Source organism: Danio rerio, chromosome 7, assembly GCF_049306965.1.
Source record: "Danio rerio strain Tuebingen ecotype United States chromosome 7, GRCz12tu, whole genome shotgun sequence".
In the NCBI taxonomy this organism is placed as follows: Eukaryota; Metazoa; Chordata; class Actinopteri; order Cypriniformes; family Danionidae; genus Danio; species Danio rerio.
In genome coordinates this window covers 4,757,501-4,765,175 of record NC_133182.1, presented here as the reverse complement: position 1 = coordinate 4,765,175, position 7,675 = coordinate 4,757,501, and the positions used below count along the sequence as shown (strand labels likewise).

The 7,675-nt window shown below is 36.4% G+C and overlaps 1 protein-coding gene across 2 annotated transcripts in view; it reads left to right on the top strand.

Annotated features, from left to right (window-relative positions):
- The first annotated feature begins 2,048 nt into the window (after nt 1-2,048).
- ltb4r (leukotriene B4 receptor) overlaps nt 2,049-7,675 on the top strand; it is a 22,765-nt gene continuing 17,138 nt past the window's right edge. For both annotated transcript variants that reach the window (XR_012382261.1, XM_002662721.7), the window contains exon 1: nt 2,049-2,141. The gene's annotated coding sequence lies outside the window, so the exon portion shown is untranslated. The remainder of the gene's footprint in view (nt 2,142-7,675) is intronic.

Sequence of the window (7,675 nt, the reverse complement as noted above, 5' to 3'; positions counted from 1 at the left end):
TAATCCTAATGATGATCATTATTCAGAATGTGTTCAATATATGTTCAATAAAGCAGTCCTTTTATGCCTCAGGTTTCTGTTTACTATTCGTTCATCATCATTTATGGTGGCCTATTAAAAGTGACTCTTGATCTCGAGTTGTTGGTTCTCTTTACATGTGCACTAACTAGTTGGCCACTTTGATCTGTCACTTTTTAGGATGTGAGAGGAAATTACTGTCCTAAAGCACTTACAGGCGTGATGGAATACATCACAGAGCATGCGTTGGTTGTCAGTTTTAGGCCATATAGTATCCACTATGTGGACTACACAGTATGGTTGATTTTAGGTGTGAAAGTCCCACCCTGACTGAAAAATTAATGTAACAGATTTCTGAATTTTTTTTGTGTGTGTGTCAGTGTTAAAAAAATTCCTGTAATCAATATTTGATGTGTTTTTGATGCTAATTTTAAATGTCATTTTGACCTCAAGGTAGTTTACATGCATCATATTGATACTAAAACCGGTGTAAACATGTCATTAGGAACTGAAACTTTCGAACGAATACAATATTTTTTAATATTATACTTTCTGTGTGATTTTATTGGTGTTCAAAAGAGAATTAATGTGTGGATGTCTAATAGACATCAAGGTTTTGACATTAAATTGATTACATTTTTTGATGTTTTTCTGTCATCAAGATTTGAGAGCCACTTAATAATCCTAATAATGATCATCATTCAGAAATGTGTTTTGAAAACAAACAAACAAAAAATAAATAAATCTACGTAATCAATATTTTATGTATTTTTATGCTAATTTTAGATGTCAATTTGATGTTGTTTTGACCTTAAGGAAGTTTACATGCATTATATTGGTACAAAAACCAGTGTAAACATGTCATTAGAAATTAAAACTTTAGAACGAATAAAATATTTCTAATATTATAAAACTTTCTGTGTATTTTTAATGGTGGTGAAAAGAGTATCAATATGTGGATGTCTAATAGACGTCAAGGTTTTGACATTAAATTGATTAACAATATTGATGTTTTTATCATAAAAGTGCCTACTGCGTTATTATGATACTCAGTTTATAAACATAAAAATCCTAATGATGATCATAATTCAGAATGTGTTCAATATATGTTTAATAAAGCAGTCCTTTTACGCTTCAGGTTTCTGTTTACTATTCATTCATCATCATTTAGGGTGGCCTATTAAAAGTGACTCTTGATCTCGAGATGTTGGTCCCCTTTAAATGTGCACTAACTAGTCGGCCACTTTGATCTGTCACTTTAGCATGTGAGAGGAAATGGATGTCCTAAAGCACTTATGATGCAATATATCATGGAGCTTGCGCAAGTTGTCCATATATTTGCTGTATTATGTACAATGACACTATATGAGCTACACAGTTTGCTTATTATTGGGTGTGATATTAGGTGTGAAGTCCCAACCTGATTGAAAAATCGATGTAACCTTTTTTTTTTTTTAATGTTTGTTATTTTATTTTTACAGCAATTTTAGATGTGAACTTGATGTTGTTTTGACATCAAGATAGTTTACATGCATTGAATAATACAACTTTTCTAATACTATATTGATTTTCAGTCAGTTTAGAGGCTGTATATTGAAGAATGACACTTTTGTGGACAGCACAATTTGCTTGCTATCGAGTTTAAAAGTCCCACCCTGATTGCGACAGTCTGTAAGAACAAGAAACGGTCACTGAAGTTATGAAAACAACCTGCTTCATGTGGAAACCAATGAACGGCACACACTGTATCATTATCAGTTTGAACACAGGACATGGATTCCTCATCTAAATACCTCGAGTGATTGTAAACAAGGGTCCGAGCAAAAATGGGGAGATTGGGAGCAAAACGCAAGAGAACAAAAGCAATAAACCAACTAGTCTCAGCAATGTCCTTCAGTGCATGTTAGTGCTTTGTTCTTTCCTGTCTGGAGCAATTGGTTTCTCAAGTTGCTCTTAAGAGGAAGCGATGACGTTTAAAAAAAAAAAAAAAAAGCCCCACTACTTAAATGATTTAATGATAAAGACGTCTCACATACTGTGTAGATCTGATTGCAATACTGTTACTGTCACGCTGACGTTTCTCAGCTACAATATCTGCAAGGAGGTCCATGAGATTACACAAGGTAGGGTGCTGTTTACTGTTTAAATGCTAAACTATAATTACTTAAAAATGTACAAATGTCAGAAGGTGTCTGAAATGTTTGGGTTTACTATTGTTAGGTTAGTTTAAAACCACAAAACGGATATTTTGTCTGGAGATTAAAAAGATGGTTAACCCATACCTCACAAGTTACCCCCTCTCTCATGTGGTTTTAAACAGTTACGTTTATTTCTTCTGTTGAATACACAAGAAGACACTTGATGACTTCCTTAGTAGGAAAAACAAATACTATAGAAGTGAATGAGTGCCAGCATTCTTCAACATATTGTCTTTTGTGTTCAACCGAGGAAGGAAACTCTAATAGATTTGTGAAAGAGTGAAGAGTAAGTAAATGATGGCAGAGATTTATTTATGGGTGAACTTTCCTTGTAAAGTAAAGTAGAGGTGGTTTCAGTACTTTATACCAGGGCTATTCAATTAGTTTGTCATGGGGCCAGTTGATGAAAAGCATCCCAAATGAGGAGCCGGAGAGATATGACTCGCAATATAAGTGATGACACAACAGCAAAATAAGAGCGCATGTGTTGTATTTTTGCTCCTAAACACACCCACGTCAGCTTGTTCTACATTAAAACGTGAATATGTTGTACTTTGTAACTAGATAATATCAGATTAGGCTTTATTTTACAAACATTTTCAAATGTTGTATTTCAACGCACAACAAAAGCAGTGCATTGCTCATGTAGGCTTCTTCTACATTCAGACACGTCATACGTTATGTTTAAACTGCTTTACAATTAGGGATGCAGCGATTATAGATTTTGGTTGTATGATTATATAGTCTGAAGAATAATCATGGTTTCACAGTAGTGATGGGAAGTTCGGATCATTTTACTGACTCGGATCTTTGAGTCTCCTTCATCAAGATGAACGAATCTTTTTTCGAGTCATTTCGTTCATTTGGTTCAATTTGCTAAAATGTTATTAAAATGTTACGAATTGCTTCCAAACACATCTACAACTAGCCCAAAAGGTTGATCACACGACAAATAAGTCATGAATAGAATACTATAAGAAGGAGAAAATAACAATTCAGTGTTTACCTGCTCTTTTGTCTATGAAGGTATTGTTATCTCTTTGCTCAGCTCACCTCTTCATGCCTTCAAATGTCAGGGGTTCATTCACGTTACACTGACAGTCACATATAATTTTAATCAATGCACAGTCTAAGCCGATAGGAGCCATGATCGTTCGTTCATCATGTGACAGAATGACTCAAACCCGAGGACTCGAGAGATGAACGGTTTCCGGCTCTAAACGCATATGATTGGCCCGTGATGAACGAGTGACTAAGGGTGCTTTCACTCCTGTGAATCAATTCAGTTTTTCCGAAACAGAGATTACAATTGTTACATTGTTGCTCTTTCCTCTTGGAGCGGTTCGCTTTCACACTGCAAAGTTTCTAATCGGACCAAAAGAGCTAAAACAAGTCACGTGCGAGTAAACTCTCCTTACATTGGTCAGAGTGTCAGGGTTTATTTTGCAGCGTCCCGCTAAGCTGTCAGGAGAGGTGGTGGTTTAGTGGTGATTGACAGGGTGCGTGCGCGACGAGTCTGAGGAGAGATGCAGTGAGGAGGGGTGAGAAGGGTGCACGACGATGCCTATTTGAGGATCGGGAGGGAGACGCGAGATTACCGGAAGATTATTACTCGTTTGCGGGCATCCAGAGACTCGCGAAACTTCCCGCCCTACTCATAATTCTCTCTTCATATAGCTGTAAGCCTATTACATATCCATAAAACACTGTGATATAACCGTGCTTGGATCGGATCGCTTTCTCACTGCAATCGAACTGCTCCAGGGTTCGTTTCAATCGAGCCGAGACCACCTCATTCAAGCGATCTCGAAGCGATTACTTTGGCGCGGAACAGAGCGCGATTGCCCAGTTCACATATGCCAAACCAACCGCGCTAACAGGGCAAACGAGATACGTTCCGAAACAAAAGTGTAGGTGTGAAAGCACCCTAAGACCCGATAGAGGACTCGAGAGGTGAGCGGAACAATTCTTTTTCCGGCTCTAAACGCATATGATTGGCTTCTGCTAATGTGATGAAGACTTGAAATTAATGATACTACCTGCACAAATGTGCGCACGTGCGGATGAACGAATCACTCCCTGAGAGGACTCGTAGTTCCCGAGTCATATTGAAGATTCGTTCAAAATGAACGAATCGTTCATGAATAACCCATCACTATTTCACTGATATCACTATTAGTATGCATTTCAAAACAATTCAAAATACTACTAATGTAGAAAATAACAAGAAAACTGCTTATAATTTAAAGTTTTGTTTATTGCTGCTCAGTAACCAAACACAGCACAAAATATTGATATAACACAAACAATAGTATATTTCTCTATTTGTACTTGAAAAAAAAAGTTTTTGATTTAAACATGAGTGATAATTTTACAATGAAAATAAATGAATAAATACAAACAAATAAAAATCATATTGTTAATTCTAAGCTGTATATTAGCTAAGTATTTAATTGGACTGTTGTTATTATCTGCGTTCATATATACATAATCATTTTAATCATTTGTAATAATTCGTCTGATATATCTTTGTTTACATTGCACTGAAAGCCACGCACAACTCTCAGCACTACAGTGTGAGGTAATTTTAACTGTGTGTGCCTGGAGGGTGCGAGCGCATCAGCTCGCTTGCAAGCCACGTGAGCACCGCTCCCAATATGCGCACGTCTCCATTGGAAAAATAAACTTGTGTGCGGAAAAGATGCTATTGTTATGCTATAATGCTATAGTTAACCCAACGGGTGTGCATATTAGCATTACTTTATTTGGTTGCAGCAGTTTTGTTCTGCGCAACAGTAACGTGGTATTGAGAAGCCATTAGGATTAATTAACCGTATTGAATTAAAGCGGGGTTAATTGTGAAATCGGCTAATCGTTGCATCCCTAATACCAATATCAGTTTATTGTACAAAAGGCCTTTTCTACAAACACATCCAAATGTTTTCGGCTGCTCGCACCACTCACTTAATGTCAGGTGACTCACTCTCTGTGCAGCCTTCAACTGAAGCTTGTGCCGTATTGAAGTGACGCACGTCACTTCATTACTATAGCGGATGTTTTTCTTTCTTTAACATTTATTTAGCTTTTTTGCCTTTTTTAGATAGGAATGTATTTAGACAAAAAAAAAGTTAGAGGGGGGGGGGTGGTTAGGGAAATGTCCTCGAGCTGGGATTCGAACAGGGGACACATTGCAATTTATTGTGATGTTTTGAATGACAAAAATAAAGGAAACTAAACTGAATTGGGTTTAGGGAAGTGGGTGGACGTTGGTCAATAGGTGTTTTTCAAAACACACTTGGTTGGGTTTAGGGAAGGAGGAGGGTGGGTCAGTCGATCAGTCAGTCAGTCAATCAGTCGACAGCGCGCTCTGGTGGATTTATGTGAGAACAGCAGGCGTGAATAGCACTTGTGAGAGAAATCTGAGATCTGAAAAAGCGTAAACAGCACCCTCTGATGTATTAACGAAATCAAAACAATCGGAAAAAAAATAAATAAAAATGTACCTCCTGGGATGTATTTCACAATCTCCAGAGATGTAAATAGCGGTACGTTTTCAGAATGAGCCTGAGTTGGAACTGACTCTTTGACATCAAGTACAAACAATAAAAGATCGTGATCAAACTTTACAAACACGGTTTAATTAGTTAATGCATTTACTTACATTAATTAAGTATAAACGATACTTGAACAGCATTTATTGATCAAAGTACAACATGTACTAATGCATTAAAATCAAAATGCATGCTTGGTAACATTAGTTAATGCACTTTGAGGTAACATCGAATATCAATGAGCAACTGTATTTTCATTAACATAAGCAAATACATGAGGTTCATGTCAGTAAATGCAATGTCTAGCATTAGCTAACACAATCTTATTGTAAAGTATTACCAATATTGCTTTAGTTACACACAGATTTGTAGATTGTGTCAAAGGAGCTTTAAATAAACGAAGAAAAACGTTGTATGTTGTGTGCGTTTTCTATTCTAAGCATTACTTTTTATGTTCATGGGAACTCTCGGCAAAAATTACACAAGGATATGTGTCATCAGTGGGCATGTGGGTATTGTTTTGCTGTGAGATTTTGTTTCTGAATATATCTGATTTAATCACATTTCTTGCTTGTGCATTTTTTAAAGAGCATGTCAAGATTGTAAATTGCTACACAAACGGAGCATTTTAACAGTTGCAAGCACACATTAAATGTGTCAAAAGCGTGGTTAACACATCCTTTCAGCAGGAAACCCTTCAGACTCCAGAATAATAGCATTGCAAAAGGGTTAAACGACAAAGTAAAAATGATATGGCAGACAATATGGTGCTTTTTATCAGATTATCAGGTTTCAACAACGACTGTTTTATTGATCCAAGTTATGATGAAAAGCTCATTTGATTTAACAAAAATGTTTGAGGCAGCAAGGGGAAAACTTTCCTTGAAGGGGTGTTTATAAGAATATCATGAAACCTTTATAATCCTGACATGCATAGTGAATGAGACTTTATGCATGCTTATAATAACCGTCTTTAAGAGTCATTTGCTCAGTTATGAATTGACACACTTGAGAAATTGACATAAGCAAATACATCATCACCTGTTTTTTGTCTGTCATGACAACTTGATGTTACCAGGACACAGTATATATATATATATATATATATATATATATATATATATATATATATATATATATATATATATATATATATATATATTAGGGATGTAACGGTATTGTAAATACCGTCATACCGCAATAGCAATTTTGTTACCGTAGTTGCATGAATAAACTATAGGTCTTCTGAGAAAGTTTGCTCAGGCGAATGAAGCGAACGGGAGGTAGCGGAAACTACAATTCCCATCAGCCCAGGCTTGGCCATGATCCTTTGCGGTCTGCTGTCGCTACAGATCCAGTAATGCGGAAATGTAGTGTGTTGCTAGTAGCGGGGATGATAAAGAGCTGGAAATGATCGAACCTAAAGCGAGTTTTAAAACGGGTGTGTGGAAGCATTTCGGTTTCTCTCTAAAAAGATACGAGAAAGAAGAAAAGGTGACAGACAAAAAACAAACAAACTGGTATGCAGGCACTGCCAGACTGTGGTGAAATAAAAGTTGGGGAATACGACTAATAACAGTGGGGGAAAGACAATGCACAACGTTACCCACTGCTGTCAACCTGGGCCAAGTCATATCTCTGTCCCAGAAACCTCAGTCCCAAATGAGAGGGTTTTTTTCTGTTGCAGGAGACATTGTAAATGCCCAGAGATCCCAGCTTTTACCAGATTATAGTTATATGATTATATTTTCCTTAAAAAAACCCATCTCTATCTAAGTGAGTGAGGGATTAAATGTTGAATGTGATGAGTTTTCAACAATACTAAATTAAAACTTTATTTTTTACATGGTTTAATAATTTTTTGTTATTAAAATTGAAAAATTGAAGTTCCTGTTTCAAAGCTTACAG